At 39.7% G+C, this 20,394-nt stretch overlaps 1 protein-coding gene and 1 long non-coding RNA gene across 2 annotated transcripts in view; one reads left to right on the top strand and one right to left on the bottom strand.

The window, feature by feature from the left end:
• Nucleotides 1–3,773, bottom strand: part of GABRG2 (gamma-aminobutyric acid type A receptor subunit gamma2) — a 226,250-nt gene extending 222,477 nt beyond the window's left edge. The window contains exon 1 of the mRNA XM_081504619.1: nt 3,444–3,773. The gene's annotated coding sequence lies outside the window, so the exon portion shown is untranslated. The remainder of the gene's footprint in view (nt 1–3,443) is intronic.
• The window catches only part of LOC145511418 (uncharacterized), a 73,929-nt gene continuing 57,205 nt past the window's right edge, over nt 3,671–20,394 (top strand). Inside the window, exon 1 of the long non-coding RNA XR_014057839.1 lies at nt 3,671–3,755. This is a non-coding gene — a long non-coding RNA (uncharacterized LOC145511418). The remainder of the gene's footprint in view (nt 3,756–20,394) is intronic.

The raw sequence follows: 20,394 nt of genomic DNA, 5'->3' as shown, positions 1-20,394 counted from the left end.
AAAAGCTATGTGTGCAGTCCCTAGAAAATGGACCGTTGTGGAGGCTAGAAGCCCAGTTAAGGAGGCTATCATGGCATTGTGGACGAGGAATGATGAATTCTTGAACTGAATAGGGCATGCTGCTACTGCTGCTGCTAAGTCGCTTCAGTCATGTCCGACTCTGTGAGACCCCATAGACGGCAGCCCACCAGGCTCCACCGTCCCTGGGATTCTCCAGGCAAGAATACTGGAGTGGGTTGCCATTTCCTTCTCCAGTGCATGAAAGGGAAAAGTGAAAGGGAAGTCACTCAGTCGTGTCCGACTCTTAGCGACCTCATGGACTACAGCCTACCAGGCTCCTCCGTCCATGGGATTTTCCAGGCAAGAGTACTGTGGTGGGGTGCCATTGCCTTCTCCAGTGCATGAAAGGGAAAAGTGAAAGGGAAGTCACTCAGTCGTGTCTGACTCTTAGCGACCCCATGGACTGCAGCCTACCAGGCTCCTCCATCCATGGGACTTTCCAGGCAAGAGTACTGGAGTGGGGTGCCATTGCCTTCTCCGGAATAGGGCATGAAGATGGTACAAAGTTAGCAGAGTAGCAAAGAGCTATAGCAGGAGAAAAACGTAACCCAGTATAAATAAGAAGTAATGTCCAAATGGAATAAGTTTCCGCCTGAGGCCCTCAAATGGCTCTAGATGTTAAGAAATAAACAAACAAAACACACACGCACATAAGAAGAAATAAAAGGTTATGTGTTAAGAATCTTATAGAGAAAATTATTCATGTCTCTGGAAATTTTCATTCAAGTATGGGTATATCTCTAGAGAAAAGTTATTCAATCCAACCTGGAATGAGTTGGCTGGAAGTGGAAGCTGAGGCTGCCACTCCATGCCTGGATGCCAGCCTTTGGGAAAATGAGCAGAAGGAAAGGCTGGGGATGTCCCAAGGTACAGTATTTTTACTTTATGTTGCCTGCAATGTCATTTGGTAGGTTCCTCTATAAAAAGGAAGACCTTTCTGGTATCTCTCCCCAACTCGCATTCATTCCATTATCTGATTAGGGAACACATCAGAGGGAACCAGCTGTGCCTAACACCACCCCTTCTTCTCTACCCTTTGGGTGCCAGCCTGACCACAAGCAACCTCAGGTACTCTGTGCCATAAATTTCACAGTGGAGAAGTCTACAGGGGAAGCCGAGAGCTTCAAAGTTCGGAATTGATAAGGTAGGTATGTCAGTGTAATTCCTCAGAGAAAAGTAAGGAAGCCTATTTTTGTTTCAGATCTAAAAGCATAACCTACCAAGTGGTGTCTGCTCATCATAAAGCTTATATTTTCATGTCCACCTACTTGAAATATGTCTATATCTCAGATTATTCTAAACTCAGGAAAGAAGGTTGTCATTTATTAGGATTTTTCAAATCCCAAAACCACTGTTGTTGGGATGCTGTCACATCTGTTTCTTGGTCCCCCAGGGTGGAGCTTACCAGATTGAATTCATCCAGAGAATAAATCTGCTGTCTGCCACTGGGTTGGAGAGGTGGCTTGCAGATGTAAGTGGATCAGGGAGAAAGGGATGTGAGTAATGAGATCTAGGGTGGAAAGTGAAAGTCCTTCAGTCATGTCCGACTCTTTGTGACCCCATGGACTATATAGTCCATGGAATTCTCACGGCCAGAATACTGGAATGGATAGCCTTTCCCTTCTCCAGGGGATCTTCCCAACCCAGGGATCAAACCCAGGTCTCCCTCATTGCAGGCGGATTCTTTACTAGCTGAGCCACAAGGGTGGAGGGGAGGTCTAAAGCTTCTTAAATAGTGTTCCAAGGCATTCAACTTTTTAGGTCCATTTCTCAAGTCCTACAGTTACAAGTATCTGGTATTTCCAATGGAGAACCTTTTTTTTTTTTTAATTGAAGTATAGTTGATTTACAATATTATATTGTTTCAGGTATACAATATAGTGATTTAATATTTTTATAGATTATACTCCACTTAAAGTTATTAAAAAATAAGGACTTCCCTGGTGGTCCAGGAGTTAAGATTCTGTGCTCCTAGTGCAGGGGGCCCAGACTGATCCCTGGTCAGGGAACTAGATACCATATGCTGCAGCTAAAGATCCTGCATTTGACAACAAAGACCTGGAGCAGCCAAATAAATTTAAAACAATAAAATTTTAAAATAAAATTATTATAAAATAAGGGCTATATTACCCTGTGTTATACAATATAGTCATGCTGCTTATTTATTTTATAAACAGTAGTTTGTGCTTCTTAATCCCATACCTCTATCTCTCACCTCCCCACATCCCTCTCTCTACTATAAACGTCTAGTTTGTTCTCTATACTTGTGAGTCTTTGTTTCGTTATGCACATTCATTTTACTTTTTAGATTCCACATACATGTGATAACAAAGTTTTTCTCTATGTGACTTATTTAACTTAGCGTCATACTAGCTCCATCCACATTGTTGCAAATGTAAGTGGAAGAATGGCTGAGTACCCATTCATCTATTGATGGGCACTTAGGTTGCTTCCATATCTTGGCTATGATAAATAATGTTGCTATGAACACTGGGGCACATGTTACCTTTTCAAATCAGTTTTCATTTTCTTTGGATATATATCCAGCAGTGGAATTGCTGGATTATATAGTAGTTCGATTTTTTTTTTTTTTTTTGAGGAAGCTCCATATTATTTTCCATAGTGGCTGCACCAATTTACATTTCCACTGACAGCATAAAAGAAGTCCCTTTTCTTCACATCCTCAAGAACAACCAAGATGGCTGAAAAAGATGCTGAGCTCACTTCCTCTTGCAAGCACACCCAAACCACAACTGTCTGCAGAACAACCACTGAAGAAAAAGATGAGAACCTACCAGAAAAGACCTTTTCCAGTATAAAGAAGGAACAGCAATGAGACTATGTGGGTTTCCCCAGTGGCTCAGCAGTAAAGAATCAGCCTTCAATGAAGGTGTCGCAGGAGACCTAGGTTCCATCCCAGACTTGGGAAGATCCCCTGGAGGAGAGCATAACAACACACTTGCCTGGAGAATCCCACGGACAGAGGAGCCTGGCGGGCTACAGACTATAAGGTCACATAGAGTCAGATAGGACTGAAGTGACTTAGAACATGCCCACACAAGGAGACCACAGGAGGAGTGGACACGTGATGTAATCAAATCCCATCCCCCACTCCAGGTGGGCAACACACGCATTGGAGAATGATTCTATTGCTGAGGTTCCCCTTAGGAGTGGGAGTTCTGAGCCCCATGTCAGGCTCCCCAGACCAGGGGTCCGGCACCAGGAAGATAAGCCCCCAGAGCATTCGGATTTGAAGCCCAGCAGAGATTAACTGCCGGAGCCTCACAGGACAGAGGGAAACGGAGACTTCACTCTGAATGGCGCACACAAAACGCCAGGGCAAAAGCAGTCTGGTGATAGGAGCCTGGCTGGGCCAGACCTACCTGCTGGTCTTGGAGAGTCTCCTGGAGAGGCGGGAGGCTGTCACTCACCCTGGGAACATTCAATTTCAGGAAAGCGGCGGTGGCCATATTGACTCATTAGCGTCAACACCACACCTGGTCCCGCCCCCAGCCTGTGGTGCACAGGCCTGTGGTGGGACGCCTCATGTCACACAACTAAAGGGGCCGAACACAGCCCCGCCCATCAGCAAGCACGCCCCTAGACACGTGAGGGCTCCACGTGAGGGCCAAGCCCCAGCTCATTCTACCAGCGGAGAGGCGCCAGAAGCAAGAAAACTAGGATCGGCCACGCAGGTCAGACCCTCCCCTGGGACCTGTTGGGCCCTGGCCCTGCCCACTAGTAGGTCATCCCAAACTTCCGGAGCCCCCACCCCTTACTCAACTATATCAGCAACTGTCTCCCCACCGCCACCCAACTCACCCCACTCTGACCCCAGGAACAATCGGAAAAGAGCTCTGGGCTCCCAGACCTGCAGCCAGACGCCAGTAAACAGCTCTGCTGCCAGTGGTCTGGCTCTAACCCCAGGACCTGGCTTCACCTGCCAGTGGGTGGGCAGTAGCTCAGAGTCTTTGAGACCCTGACTGTGCTCACGAGTAAGCCACACTAGCCCTGGGGCTCCCTAAAAAAGTGAAGTGAAACTACTGCTGCTGCTGCTGCTAAGTCGCTTCAGTCGTGTCTGACTCTGTGCGACCCCATAGACAGCAGCCCACCAGGCTCCTCCGTCCATGGGATTTTCCAGGCAAGAGTACTGGAGTGGGGTGCCATTGCCTTCTCTGAGTGAAACTACTAGTCACTCAGTTATATCCGACTGTTTTGTGACCCAGTGGACCATAGCCCACCAGGTTCCTCTGTCCATGGGCTTCTCCAGGCAAGAATACTGGAGTGGGTTGCCAGTTCCTTCTCCAAGGTATTTTCCCAACACAGGGTTTGAATCTGGGTCTCTCACATTGCAGGCTGAGTTTTTGCCACCTGAGCTACCAGGGAAGTCCCCAGGGTCCCATTAGGGTTCCTCAACCAGCCATCTCCAAATCTTTGCCAACATTTGTTATTTGTAGGCTTTTTGAAGATAGTCTGACAGGTGAGAGGTGATATCTCGTTGTGGTTTTGATTTGAATTCCCCTGATGATTAGTGATACTGAGCACCTTTTATTATGCCTGTGGGCCATATGTATGTCATTTTGGGAAAAAGGCCCAATCAGGTCCTCTGCTCCTTTTCACCAGGTGTTTTTTTTCTTTAGATACTGAGTTATATGACTTCTTCGTATTAATATGTTTGGAATATTAACCCCTTATTGGTCATATTATTTGTCAATATTTTCTCCCATTCAGTAGGCTGTCTTCTCTTTTTGTAGATGATTTCCTTTCCTGTGCAAAAGATTTTTAATTTCATTAAGTCCCATTTGTTCATTTTTGTTTTGTTTCTTTTGCCTTGGGAGACAGGTCCAAACAAATATTGTTCTGATTCAGGTCAAAGCATGTTCTGTCTGTGTTCTCTTCTAGGAGTTTTTTTTTTTAGGACTCATAGTTAGGTCTTTAACCCGTTAAGGGCTTCCCAGATGGTGCCAGTGGTAAAGAATCCACTTGCCAGTGTAAGAGACAGCAAGAGAAAATGGTTCCATCCCTGGGTCAGGAACATCCCCTGGAGTAGGAAATGGCAACCCACTCCAGTATTGTTTCATGGGCAGAGTAGCCTGATGGACTACAGTCTATAGCGTTGTAGAGTCAGGCTGAGCATGCACACACAATCCATTTTGAGTTTATTTTGGTATATGGTGTGAGGAAATGTTTTAATCTCATTCTTTTATGTGTAGCATATGGCCTACTGTGCATAACAGCTTCTTGCTGAGAAAAGTCATGGGCATACATGTTCAGCTTTCTCTGCATTGTCATGTCAATTACCACTTGACCATCTGTTTTCTATCTCCCAATGTTTTGTTGATAACTCTAAGCAATATTTGTTTTTCTAGCATACATTTCATCATTTTAGATATGTGCCTGTATTATTGGCTTAGGGGGATTTCAGTGGAGGTATAGAGAGGGAACAGTGTTGATAGCCAAGTGTTGAACTGGCCATATTTTACTGGCAGTCCCCAAGTGCCATTACCAAGTGTTACCTAGCCAGAACGGAAGGTACCAACTTCTACAAATAGTCATTAATTATTAACAAATATTAGCAATCTTTTAAATTAGTTTATAGAAATGGTGGTCAGATGAATTTCTATTTCTTATTTATCAGTCTAAACTACATTCTGAGAAGAGGGTTACAATTTATGATGTATTAGAAAAGGTATTTAAGATAAATAAGAGTAATTTTGTGGAAAGTGTGCTGGTCTTGTAATAAGAAATCCTAGATTTCATCCTGGTTCTGTTTACTGGCTATTCTGTAGTTGTGAAATGCTGGACCATAATTGTGCTGTAAATTGTAAAATGAAGGTGGGAAAGTGTTATAATAGAGTGGATCTGCACTGACATTTAGTTTAAATTTCTGTGTTTTCTTTCCTTTTAAATTTTAGTAATCATGCCTAAATCAAAACTTTGAGTGCAAGTTGCATGCCCATTTAAGAAAGAAAAGGCTAAATAATTCAAAGTAACATGTAGTACCTACTTAGTATTTATTAATGTTCTATCTGTCTCAGTTTATTTGGGCTGCTATAACAAAATACCATAGACAAGATGGTTAAAACCACAGACCTTTACTTCTCAGAGTTCAGGACTCTTGAGTAGTCCAAGATTAGGGTGCTGACATGGTAGGATTCTTGATGAAGGCCCTCTTTGTGGCTTGTAGGTAGGTGCCTTCTCTTTGTGTCCTCACATGGTGGAGAGAGGATGAGCTCTGGTCTCTTCCTCTCTTGTAAGAAAGCTAATCTCATTCAAGGGTTTCCCAAGTGGCTCAGTGGTGAAAATCTGCCAGCCAATACAGGAGATGAAGGTTTGATCTCTGGGTCAGAAGATCCCCTGAAGAAGGGAATGGCAACCCACTCAAGTATTCTTGCCTGGAGAAGCCCATGAACAGAGAAGCCTGGCAGTCTATACAGTCCATGGGGTCGCAAAGAGTCGGACATGACTTAGTGACTAAATAACAACAATAATCTCATTTAAGTGGCTTTGCCCTCATTAAATCATCTAAACCTAGTTACCACCCAAAAGCCTCACCACCACATATTATCACATTGGAGGTTAGGGCTTCAACATAAAAATGTTGGGAAGACACATACATTGTGTCCATACATTATGAGTTAATTTGTTAATTCTTATACCAAATCTATGGGACTAAGAGCTTTTAAAATCTCCCTTTAGAAGATGAGACAATTAAGGCACAGAGAAGTAGAGTAATCTACCCTAGATCACACAGCTAGAAAAGCTTGTACCAGAAGTTCAAGTTACAAAACCCATATTCTTAAACACTGTGCTATACAATTGTGATGGATTACATATTATATAGCTACTCAGTAAAATAAGTTAAATTTTTATCTTTCTCATTAATTTTTTTAATAATATACTGTTTTATTCACTCAAACAGTTGATTAGTTTCAGGAACTGAAGTGATCCTTGGTGTTGAGTATGCCATGAGAATAAATTCTAATTCTTATTCTAATCTTTGTGCTTTTCTGAAACGTGCCAGGTAAAGTTTTAACAATAAAGTTTTCCGAAGTAATAGATTTTATGTTAGAATATAAAGATCAAAAATGAGAAATACCACTAAATGCCACTACCCAGGAAAAAAAACAATTCCTGTAATTGTGCATGAAAAAAATATTTTAAAGAAAATGAATTCCTAGTAGCTAAAAAACATTTAATCTGAGTTTGCATTTTATTAGTTCCATTCTATTCTCTCTCTGCTTCCTCCTCCCTCTGTATCCCCCTTCCCCCCTCTCTTTCTCAAAGGACAGTTTTCAATTTTGTTATGTTAATTCCCAAATCATTCAGTCTGACAACTCAAATTTACCTTTAAGGAAAATGTGGAAATTACATGATTTTGTGTATTGATTTTTGGAAAATGCTTCAGAAATGATTTATTATATAATGATGATTTTTTTTTTTCAGAGCATTACAACCAGTGATGGAATCTGGAGCACTAGAATAGGAATAAAAATAGTCAATTGATGCTACAATGAGTAATTGGCAAAATCAACATTTAAACTCACATAAAAGAGGCAACCGATCTCCAGGTGCTTGAGTGTAGGTGCTCCATTTCTAAATCTTACTGTTAGTTACTCAGTCATGTCTGACTTTTTGCAACCCCCTGGACTGTAGCCTGCCAAGCTCCTCTATCCATGGAATTCTCTAGGCAAGAATACTAGACTAGGTTGCCATGCCTTCCTCCAGGAGATTTTCCTGACCTGGGTATTGAATCTGAGTCTCCTGAATGCAGGCAGACTCTTTACCATCTGAGCCATAGGAAGCAGATACTAAAACCTAGAAGAATTGAGCAAACAGTAAGTTTACAAAAAAAGAAGGCAAAATCTTAATAAAAGAAATTGGTATTAAATATGATTAAAGAACTAAACATTTTATAAGAATATTTAAGCATTGCAAATTCAGGTTTAGTATTCATATCTTATACAACTACAAATATATATTACACATGTATGTAAAGTGAGTCACTAAGTGTGAAATATGCTTGAATCAATGCTGAAAATAAGTCTTATCATTTTAGAGGAGGGACTGTAAACATAATCGCTACGGGGACCAGCAGTTGAGGATTAGTTACAGTGTAAGGAAAACTACAAAGTTTTATTTCAAGATAAAATTCCAATATATTAAAGCATTCAAATCTGTTCAGGTCAGTCGCTCAGTTGTGTCAGACTCTTTGGGACCCCATGGACTGTAGCATGCCAGGCCTCCCTTTCCATCACCAACTCCTGCAGTTCACTCAAACTCATGCCCACTGACTCGGTGATGCCATCTAACCATCTCATCCTCTGTCATTTCCTTCTCCTCCAGCCTTCAATCTTTCCCAGCATCAGGGTCTTTTCCAATGAGTCAGTTCTTCAAATCTGGTGGCCAAAGTATTGGACTTTCAGCTTCATTATCAGTCCTTCCAATGAATATTCAGGACTGATTTCCTTTAGGATGGACCGGTTGGATCTCCTTGGTGCCCAAGGGACTCTCAAGAGTCTTCTCCAACACCACAGTTCAAAAGCATCAATTCTTCGGCACTCAGCTTTCTTTACAGTCCAGCTCTCAGATCCATGCATGACTACTGGAAAAACTGGTCCATAGCTTTGACTAGATGGACCTTTGTTGGCAAATTAATGTCTGCTTTTTAATATGCCGTCTAGGTTGCTCATAACTTTTCTTCCAAGGAGCAAGCATCTTTTAATTCCATGGCTGCAGTTACCATCTGCAGTGATTCTGGAGCCCAAAACAATAGTCTGTCACTGTTCCACTATTTCCCCATCTATTTGCCATGAAATGATGGGACCAGATGCCATGATCTTAGTTTTCTGAATGTTGAGTTTTCAGCCAACTTTTTCACTCTCCTCTTTCACTTTCATCAAGAGGTTCCTTAGTTCTTCTTTGCTTTTTGCCATTAATATGATGTCATCTGCATATCTGAGGTTACTGTTATTTCTCCTCTCAATCTTGATTCCAGTTTGTGTTTCATCCAGTCCAACATTTCTCATGATATACTCTGCATATAAATTAAATAAGCAGAGTGACAATATACAGCCTTGACATACTCCTTTTCTGATTTGGAACCAGTTCTAACTGTTGCTTCTTGACATGTATACAGGTTTCTCAGGAGGTAGGTCAGGTGGTCTGGTATTCCCATCTCATTGAAAAATATTCCATAGTTCATTGAGTGTGTTACATACATTAACTTACCATATGCTCACAATGTTTTAATGAAGTAGCTCTTATCATTTTCCTTATTTCAGAAATAAGGGAATCAAATCAAGAGTTTATGGAAATTAGAGGAGAAGAATTGGAATCTGAGTTATCTGATTGCATGTGACATTGTATACATATCTCACTGGGCTAAGCTTATTCAAAATCTACCAGATATTGACCACAATTGTTGTATTAATTGACACCTCCACAAGTCAGGTTTGAGAGTTTATGATTCTCCACATTCTTGTCTATAACTGGTATTTTCAAACATTTTGCAAATTTGATTTGGTATAGTTGGATTTCCCTAAATCTCGGTAAAGTTGAGTATCTTTTCATATGCTTATTAGTTGTATAATATTTCTTTAGTTTTTTCATATTACATTTTAATTAACAGTATTAATGTAAAATTTAAATGTAACAAAAATACATAGATTCAACAAATTATGATAAATTATTCAACTCTTTAACCTCAATGAAGCTCATTTTCTGGCATTAACTCACATGCTTGAATCCAGGCAAACCCTGACATGCTTTCTGTCACTATCAGATATTTCTTTGCTAGAATCTCTTATAGATAAAATTATACAGTATCTAATCTATTCCATTTGGCTTCTTTCTCTCAACATATTTTTGACTTTCATGTATTATGTTATATGTATTACTACTTTCTTCCATTAATTGTAAATAGTGTTCTACTGAGTAAATGTATTACAAACATTTTATTCATTCACTTGTTGATGGACATTTGGATTGCTTCTCAGTTTTTTGTTTTGTTTTTGCTATTTTTAATAAAACTTCTATAGCATCATATTGAAGTCTTCACATGGATATATGTTTTTACTTCCCCTCAGCAAATCTTTAAGAGAGCAATTGCTAGATGATATGATGAGTCCACAATTGCACTCTATTCACATGCTAGCAAGGTAATGCTCAAAATCCTCCAAGGGAGGCTTCAGCAGTATGTGAACCAAGAACTTCCAGATGTACAGGGTGAATTTAGAAAAGAGAGAGGAGCGAGAGGTCAAATTGCCAACATCATTTGCATCATAGAAAAAGCAAGAGAATTCCAGAAAACTATCTGCTTCATTGACTACACTAAAGCCTTTGACTGTGTAGATCACAACAAACTGCGGAAAATTCTTCAACAGATGAGAGTACCAGACCACCTATGCTTCCTGAGAAACCTATATGCAGGTAAGAAACAACAGTTAGAACTGAACATGGAACAACAGACTGATTCCAAATTGGGAAAGGAGTTTGTCAAGGCTGTATATTGTCACCCTACTTATTCAACTTATATACAGAGAACATCATGTGAAATGCCAGGCTGGATGAAGCACAAGCTGGAATCAAGATTTCCAGGAGAAATATGAGCAACATCATATATGCAGATGACACCACCCATATGGCAGAAAGTGAAGAGGAACTAAAGAGCCTCTTGAAGAAGGTTGAAAGAGGAGAGTGAAAAAGCTGGATTAAAATTCAACCTTCAAAGAACTAAAATCATGGTCCCATCACTTCATGGCAAATAGACAGGGAAACAATGGAAACCATGAGACACTTTATTTTCTTGGGCTCCAAAATCACCACAGATGGTGACTTCAGCCATTAAATTAAAAGATGCTTGCTCCTTGGAAGAAAAGCTATGACCAACCTAGACAGCGTATTAAAAAGCAAAGACATTAATTTCCTGACAAAGCTCTGTCTAGTCAAAGCTATGGTTTTTCTAGTAGTCATGTACAGATGTGAGAGTTGGACCATAAAGAAGACTGAGAGCTGAAGAATGATCCTTTTGAACTGTGGTGGTGGAGAAGACTCTTGAGAGTCCCCTGGACTGCAGGGAGTTCAAACCAGTCAATCCTAAAGGAAATCAATCTAAATAGTCATTGGAGGGACTGATGCTGAATCTGAAGCTCCAATATTTTGGCTTCCTGATGCAAAGATCTGACTCATTGGAAAAGACCCTGATGCTGCAAAAATAGAAGGCAGGAGGAGAAGGGGGCAACAGAGGATAAGATGGCTGGATGGCATCACTGACTCAATGAACATGAGTTTGAGCAAGCTCTGGGAGTTGGGGATGGACAGGGAAACCTCGTATGCTGCAGTCCATGAGGTCACAAGGGTCAGACATGACTGAGTGATTGAGCATCAAAAACAGCTTAATGAGTCCACGTCCTTCATTATATTTAATTTTAACCACTTTGGTGGGTGTTTAGAGTCATTCATTGTGGTTGTAATATGCGTTTCCCTGATTAATAATTCAGCTCAGGGAGATTAGCATGCTCCATGTAGGATCACCCTCTCTGGACGATTAAAAAGTTGAATCTAGGCAGAAGTCTGGGGTGATCACAGGACTCATTTGCTGCCCTTTACTCAGTGATCACAGTCCTTGCTGTCTTTCCTCAACTATCTAAATACTGTGAACTCTTGTACTTCCAGTTTTCTAGTTGTTTACAAGGAGAAGGGCAATTAGATCCCAATTACTCCCATTATGACCAGAAGTTGAATACTCTTTATTGTTCTTTTTCAAAATAAATACTAATATTCTTAAACAGTTTTTAGTAGTTAATTGAGCTAGTATTGGGGTACATCATGAGAAACCCTGGGCTGGAAGAAACACAAGCTGGAATCAAGATTGCTGGGAGAAATATCAATAACCTCAGATATGCAGATGACAGCACCCTTATGGCAGAAAGTGAAGAAGAACTAAAGAGCCTCTTGATGAAAGTGAAAGAGGAGAGTGAAAAAGTTGGCTTTAAGCTCAACATTCAGAAAACTAAGATCATGGCATCTGGTCCCATCACTTCGTGGGAAATAGATGGGGAAATAGTGGAAACAGTGTCAGACTTTATTTTTTTGGGCTCCAAAATCACTGCAGATGGTGACTGCAGCCATGAAATTGAAAGATGCTTACTCCTTGGAAGGAAGGTTATGGCCAACCTAGATAGCATATTTAAAAGCAGAGACATTACTTTGCCAACAAAAGTCCATCTAGTCAAGGCTATGGTTTTTCCAGTGGTCATGTATGGATGTGAGAGTTGGACGGTGAAGAAAGCTGAGCGCCGCAGAATTGATGCTTTTGAACTGTGGTGTTAGAGAAGACTCTTGAGAGTCCCTTGGACTGCAAGGAGATTCAACCAATCCATCCTAAGGGAGATCAGTCCTGGGTGTTCATTGGAAGGACTGATGTTGAAGCTGAAACTCCAATACTTTGGCCACCTGATGCGAAGAGTTGACTTATTGGAAAAGACTCTAATGCTGGGAAGGATTGTGGGCAGGAGGAGAAGGGGACGACAGAGGATGAGATGGTTGGATGGCATCACTGACTCGCTGGACATGGGTTTGGGTGGACTCTGGGAGTTGGTGATGGACAGGGAGGCCTGGCATGCTGCAATTCATGGGGTTGCAAAGAGTTGGACACGACTGAGCGACTGAACTGAACTGAGCTAATATTGCTAATGAAATTTACAGTTTAGTTTCTTTTTTTAATTTCTTATATTGCATACTTCTATATTTTGAATTACCTTAATTGTTAGTTTTTAAAAGTTAATTAATTTTTTAATTTGATTAATTTAAATTTTTAATTAATTTAAAAAATTAATTTTTTAAATGTAAGTAAATTTTTGATAAAAATGTTAAAAATTCATTGCACTCTATCTTCATTGCTGTGTGGACTTTCTCTAGTCATGGTAAGCTACTCTTCCTTGCGGTGCATAGGCTTCTCATTTTGGTGGCTTCTCTTGCTGCAGAGCACAGGCTCTAGGCACTTGGGTTTCAGTAGTTCTGGTGTGTGGGTTCAGTAGTTGTAGCTTGCAGTTCTAGAGCACAGGTTCAGTGGTTGTGGTGCATGGGCTTAGTTGCCTGCAGCATGTGGGATCTTCTCGGACCAGGGATTGAACTTATGTCCCCAGCATTGGCAGCTGAATTCCTATCCACTGTACCACCAGGGAAGTCCAATATTTACTTTTGTAAAGTTAGATTGGTGAAAAACACTCATGATCTTAATGAGTTTGAAAATGTCTTATTTTTCCTCCACTTTAGAATTGGTCACATAAGTGTATATTAAATTTTAGTTTATCAGCATTATTTTTCAGCATTTTGGAGATCATAGATTCCTGCCTTCTTGTATTTTTACTGATGATATCTTTTTATCTGTCTTACCTTTTCCTTGGGTTTTAAGATCATTTTGTTAACTTCGGTATTCAGTAGATTGACTGAGAACAGAGAATAGAATAGAATGATGGTAACCAGGGACTGAGAGGTAGGGAAATTGGGAGATACTGGCTAAGGGGTACAAACTTGCAACTGAAAAATGAGTTCTAGAGGTCTAATGTACAGCATCGTGCTTATAGTCAACAATATTAAATTATATACTGCAAAGTTACTAAGAAACTAGATCTTAAATGCTCTCATCACACAAAACAAATAAGGGACTTTATAGAGACACTAATTAACACCATGGCAGTAATCATATTGCAATATATAAATGTGTCAAATCAGTCACTGTATGCTTTAAAACTTATACTATGTTACCTATTAACTGGATCTCAATAATAAGGAAAAAGAAGAAAGAAGAAACAAAGAGAGGAAGAAAAGGAGAGGTTTGCTAGAAGATTGATTGATAATATTCTCTGGAATTTGAAGAGTTCATCTGAATTCCAACAATGTATCAAAACTGCCCTAACAATCAGATTCCTTAATCAAGAGTAAGTTTCAATTGTTGAAATAGATCATTTTTTCCCCTTTTGAGGTCAGCTTGTTATAGATGGAATAGGACAGCACTATGTTTATGCTGAAATGGATTTTTGAGCTGTGCAGGAGCAGAGGTGGTAATACATGGCATGATTACATTTAATTTGTATTTCAATTCTATGTCTCTTGAGCCTCAGCTCTGCTTTCTCATTTTCTTTTTTTGTGACAGTGGTGCACTGGGTGATGGCTATAGATTTTCATGAGTAACCCCCAAATCCCTACTCACATCGGTATGCATGAGTAAGCCTTCTCTTTAGAATGTTTATTTTTGTTTTGCTTTGGAAACTTGGTGATTTTCTTTATTCCTTGTTCATTCCTCTCTGTTTCTGAAACACAAAGTTATCTGAAATTTGGGCTGCCAGTATATTAACATATGAAAGTCATTAATTTAAATCAGATTATATCAAAATTTATTTGCATCTGTATCTTCCAATTACTTGCTGTCAAATTCCATGTGCAAAGAAAATTATTTTTGTTTTCTCAGAAATGAATAAAGTTGTGGAAAAGAGAGAAGCTGAAATCTGAGTTTTGTGAAGCTGCCATCATTACCAAACCTAGCTTGTTGGGACATTTATCACCATTATGCTTATGTCCACTTACCAAGGCTTTATATTCATTTCTTGAGTTTAAAGCAAAACCTGCAAGATTTTTTCCTATCTTTATCTTCTCAGATGAAGATTCTACTTGAAATGAAAAAATTTCATTCTCCCTGTGTGAACCAGTGCATACTACCTATAATTAGGCAATGAAACTATAAAATTGTGGTATTAAAAGTCACTATAATAAATGATATGAAAAAGGAAGAAGTTGAAAAATCTTTGATAATATGTTGCACAAATATGAAACCGTACTAAGCACCTTCTAAGCCACAGTCCTGCATTTAAGTCATATCAATAGGTTTTTACTGATCTCCTGCTTTGTTCCTGGAAATATGCTGGCTACTATGATACATATAGCATTCTCTTGCTTTTTTCATTCTACAGGAATAATATCTCTTAATCAATTTGCTTTTGTCTGTCCCTCCTATGACTTCTTTTGTACAGATCTCCATTCATCATCTTATACCTATATGTCCTCAAACCTCCAGAATGGTCCTCCCCAAGCCTCCTTCCTTGTACATTTTCTTATATACAGACCTGCTCAGAGCATACTCCCGTAGAATGGCAATCCATTGCCCTCTGTTAGCATTCAAATTTTTCATCGTGATATAGTTAGCATCTCTTGGACTTGTTTTTCTTTATTCCTTACATCTCCTCTTGCCAATATTAACACTCTTCCCCCATGCATATTTGTTTTGGGGTAAGCTACCCCTCCCATTTCATAGTGCTCTGTTAGAACCACCACCAACTGTGTCTCTCCAAGGAGTGAGTACCTGATCCAAACTAGACCAATCAAAATCTTCTAAGAACTTAATCTAGAGTAGAGTGCCAAAAAGGAACCAAGGTGGTTGGAGCTGAATCAGTGCAATGATAGTGTCTTAAAGAAAATGTCATAAATATCTGCTACTGAGTTCTTTGGGAACATCTTAGTTCCTATACTTTGGGCTATATAGCTTGTCTAGCGATTTTGTGATTTAACCAGTTAAGTAAGTTCTTTCATTTCTAAAAAGTTATCCATAGTTGATTTTGATGGCTTCCAGGGACATTTATTAGTAGACCTCTTCATAGATCTTCAACCTTTATCTCTTAACATTCTCCCACCTTGCATCTGAGACTTTCAGAATTTAGGGTTCTTTGTTAATTCACCAGATTCATGTTCTTATTCTCATAATATACCACAGCTGTTATCTGATTCTGGATTTTAGCTCCTCATGCCTCCTTTCCATAGAAACCTCACTCCTTGTATCTGTACTTTTCTAATTCCTACGTATCCTCTAGAACTCAACTTTACTTGCTGCAGGAAGACTCCTTTCATGTTCTAGATGCTTCTACTGTGTGGTTCTAAGTCTCATTTATAATGCTTTTCAGTTGTTGCTAATCTGCTGTAAAATATGAAGTTTCCTAAGTGTAGAGTCTGTGTCTTTATTCATATTTCATTCTTAGTACCTAGCTCAGTGTCTAGTATGTAAAAACAAATTTGAAAATATTTGTTGAAGAATGAGTAAATGAATGAACCTAAGAAAAGCTCATTTAATTCTATAAAAACATTGTATAATCATGATCCAAATTAAGTATAATCAAAGTCCAGGCAATGAGCCTTCTGGCAAGCAAGCTAGAAAGAAAAAGAAAGGAGTGAGGGAGATAGGAAGGAAGGAAGAAATCATTGCTGATCAGGTTACTAAGGAAGGATGCAGGAATAACACAGGGCTTGATTTGGTCCATAAAGACAGGAAGGATCCAAGAAGTTGCAAAAAATGAGAACATTTGACCCCAGCATTGCAGACTTGATGCTTCAAATTGGTGCTTGTGAAATGTGCAGTGGTTTTTTAGGGTAGCCTTTCATTACTATGTCGGAGAAGGCAATGGCACCCCACTCCAGTACTCTTGCCTGGAAAATCCCATGGATGGAGGAGCCTGGTAGGCTACAGTCCGTGGGGTCACTAAGAGTCGGACACGACTGAGCGACTTCACTTTCACTTTTCCCTTTCATGCACTGGAGAAAGAAATGGCAACCCACTCCAGTATTCTTGCCTGGAGAATCCTAGGGACGGCGGAGCCTGGTGAGCTGCCGTCTATGGGGTCGCACAGAGTCGGACACGACTGAAGCAACTTAGCATAGCATAGCATTCATTACTATGTAGATGTGTTGGCAAGTAAGTTTTATCTCATGTATCAGTTCTGACTTTTAGTGAGATAGTGAGTCCTCATCCAGTCTTGTCATGAATGCGTGTGGTGATTGAGTAGCAATAGCTCTGTTGGAAGAGGAATGAGGTGGTTTGAACAGGAGTGATAGATGTTTTTCATTCATGGGTGGTATTATCCATCTAGGTGCCTTTTTGAATTAAAAGGTTCAAGAAATTTCCCAGGGAGATATAGAAAATGCTAGTTTGAGAAATGTGTTGAGGGCTCATATAAAAATTATAGAAACATAAAATTGTTAAGATGTCTTGAACCTATCTATTCACTTTACAAATTTGGAAGTCAAGATTTGGAGAGGATAAGAGAACTTGCTCCAAAATGCCCATCAGCAAGAAAATTATTTTTTATATTTCTTGGTTTGGAGTTTTCAGGTTACATAATCCAACTTAAACTTTCTTTTTAAATTAAAAACTGTATAAAAATCTTGAATCACTATGTCTACTCCCGACACTAACACATTACTGTAAATCAAATATACTTCAATTTTTAAAAATAAAAAAAGTAAAATACAAAAAAAATAAAAGACTGAATTAACAAAAGTAACTTATTAATTGTGATGATCTGTCCAATTTATTTTAGCCCCTCTATGTTTAAATAAGTTACAATTTATCAGCAACTGGATCATATCATATCACATGGATAGTTATTAATGGCATTAATATGTGTCACAGTGTAAGAAATTAATTACTAGCTGATATTTTCATTGTGATATTTCAGTTCAAACATATTTAAGTGATTCAACTTCCAGATTTCTTGAAAGAACATGGTATCATTTTTCAAGCCTTGGTAAAATCAACTGTGTTTAGGGGGTAGGGCCTCATGTTGTAAAGGGCTATGCATTCCACTGTGGCTTTCTTATGAAACCTTTTCCTCTACTTCATAAAGTGCAGTGATGAAGACAGTCTAAGAAAGTGAAGCTGGGACTTGGATTATAGAGGGGAAAGTGAAAAGGAAAACTGAGGGATAGCAGGCTTATAGAAAGAGCAACTGTGGAAGATTGACCAGAGTGCCATGTATGATACTGTAAGCCAGGTTTTCTCTGATTTCATCTCTTTTGTAGTCTGGTGATCTACCTTCAAGGTTAAATTTTCCTTTTCTAAATATAAATTTTATGGATTATTACACTTTCATTTGTGCAAGCAGAGGTGGCAACAACAGCAGGCATGGCTTTGAAACTCTGCCCAGAAATCTGAAGCCAAAGTTATCACCCTTAGGAAAATAGTGGTTAACAGAGTTAGGCAACAGAGAGTCCTGGGTATAGTTCAGGCATTGACCTAATGTTTATTTATATTATTTTAGTTAAATGCCACAGTAACTCTATGAGGCATATGGTTTCCATTTTATGGAAAAGTAAAATGAAATTTGCCACAGTTAACTTGCAACAACCAAGTGTAAAAATGTAGAAACTTTATGTCTCCAAAGTCCATGCTTTGAACCATCACAGCAGACTGAATCAAGCCCCGTACCTCCCTCTTCTTTCTCTTTATGATTTGCAGACAGAAGGTCATGTCTGAGTACACCATCCGAACAATAATCAGGGTGGAACAAAAGGCAGATCCCTGGGACACCCTCCAGTCTCAGCGCCTGTCCCGGCTGGGTGTGCTCCAGGTACATCAGTTGGCTGGGCTGCTATGAACCGTGTGAAGCCTTGGCACCTGCTGTTCCTTCTGCTGGGAAGATCCCTCCTCCATCTTGCCCTCTTGTTATTTCCATATTTTGGAAATCTTACCTGACCTCCCAGCTATGAATCAGGTAAACTCTTCAACACCTCAGCCCCAGGGGCTGCTCACTCCACCTGAGCAGATCCAGGGCCTTTGTACTTAACCTTAATCACATTTTGTATGATAAGGTATTGAATTTGTTGCCTAACTTCCCACTTTCTTCCATAGATAATGAAATGAGAATAGGAATCAATTTTATTCTGCTTTTTAAAAATTGAAATATAATTGATTTACAGTATTGTGTTAATTTTGTGTGTATAGAAAAATGATTGAGATATATATAAACATTTTTTCAAGTACTTTCCCTTGTAGATTATTATAAATTATTGAATACAATTGCCTGTACTATACAGTAGGTCTTGCTGGTTATATAAATACTTTATATATAGTAGTGCATATATGTTAATCTCAAACTCCGAATTTATCCCTCCCCCCCAAGCCTTTCCCTTTTGGTAACCATAAATTTGTTTACTATGTCTGTGGATATATTTCTGTTTTGTATATGTTTCCTTTGTATCATTTATCTTAGTTTCCACATATAAGCAATACCATGTATTTGTATTTATCTAGTTTACTTCTCTTCGGAGAAGGCAATGGCACCCCACTGCAGTACTCTTGCCTGGAAAATCCCATGAACGGAGGAGCCTGGTAGGCTACAGTCCATGGAGTCGCTAAGAGTCGGACACGGCTGAGCGACTTCACTTTCACTTTTCCCTTTCATGCACTGGAGAAGGAAATGGCAATCCACTCCAGTATTCTTGCCTGGAGAATCCCAAGGACAGCGGAGCCTGATGGGCTGCCGTCTATGGGGTCGCACAGAGTCGGACACGACTGAAGCGACTTAGCAGCAGCAGCAGCAGTTTACTTCTCTTAGTATGATAATCTCTAGGTCCATCTATGTTGCTGCAAAGGGCATTATTTCATTCTTTTTTATGGATGAATAATATTCCATTATGTATATGTATGCGTACATACATATATATATTTATGTATCACATCTTTTTTTAATTAATTAATTTATTTTAATTGGAGCTAATTACTTTACAATATTTTAGTGGTTTTTGCCATACATTGACATGAATCAGCCATGGGTGTACATGTGTTCCCCATCCTGAATGCCCCTCCCACATCCCTCCCCATCCCTTCCCTCAGGGTCATCCCATTGCACCAGTCCTGAGCACCCTGTCTCATTGATCAAACCTGGGCTTGCGGTCTGTTTCACATATGATAATATACATGTTTCAATGCTATTCCCTTAAATCATCCCACCCTCGCCTTCTCCCACAGAGTCCAAAAGACTGTTTTTTAAATCTGTATCTCTTTTGCTGTCTCGCATATAGGGTCATCGTTACCATCTTTCTAAATTCCATATATATGCATTAGTACACTGTATTGGTGTTTTTCTTCCTGGCTTACTTCATTCTGTATAATAGGCTCCAGTTTCATCCACCTCATTAGAACTGATTCATATGCATTCTTTTTAATGGCTGAGTAATATTCCATTGTGTATATGTACCACAGTTTTCTTATCCATTCGTCTGCTAATGGACAGCTAGGTTGCTTGCATGTCCTGGCTATTGTAAACAGTGCTGCGATGAACAGCACTGTTCACCCGTGTTCATCGGGTACTCGTGTCTCTTTCAAATCTGGTTTCCTTGTTGTGTATGCCCAGCAGTGGGTTTGCTGGGTCATATGGCAGTTCTATTCCCAGTTTTTTAAGGAATCTCCACACTGTTCTCCATGGTGGCTGTACTAGTTTGCATTCCCACCAACAGTGTAAGAGGGTTCCCTTTTCTCCACACCCTCTCCAGCATTTATTGTTTGTC

Source organism: Giraffa tippelskirchi, chromosome 6, assembly GCF_054371585.1.
Source record: "Giraffa tippelskirchi isolate mGirTip1 chromosome 6, T2T-mGirTip1v1.2.pri, whole genome shotgun sequence".
In the NCBI taxonomy this organism is placed as follows: Eukaryota; Metazoa; Chordata; class Mammalia; order Artiodactyla; family Giraffidae; genus Giraffa; species Giraffa tippelskirchi.
Note: the sequence above shows the minus strand (reverse complement) of the source record. Positions and strands in the feature narration are given on the sequence as shown.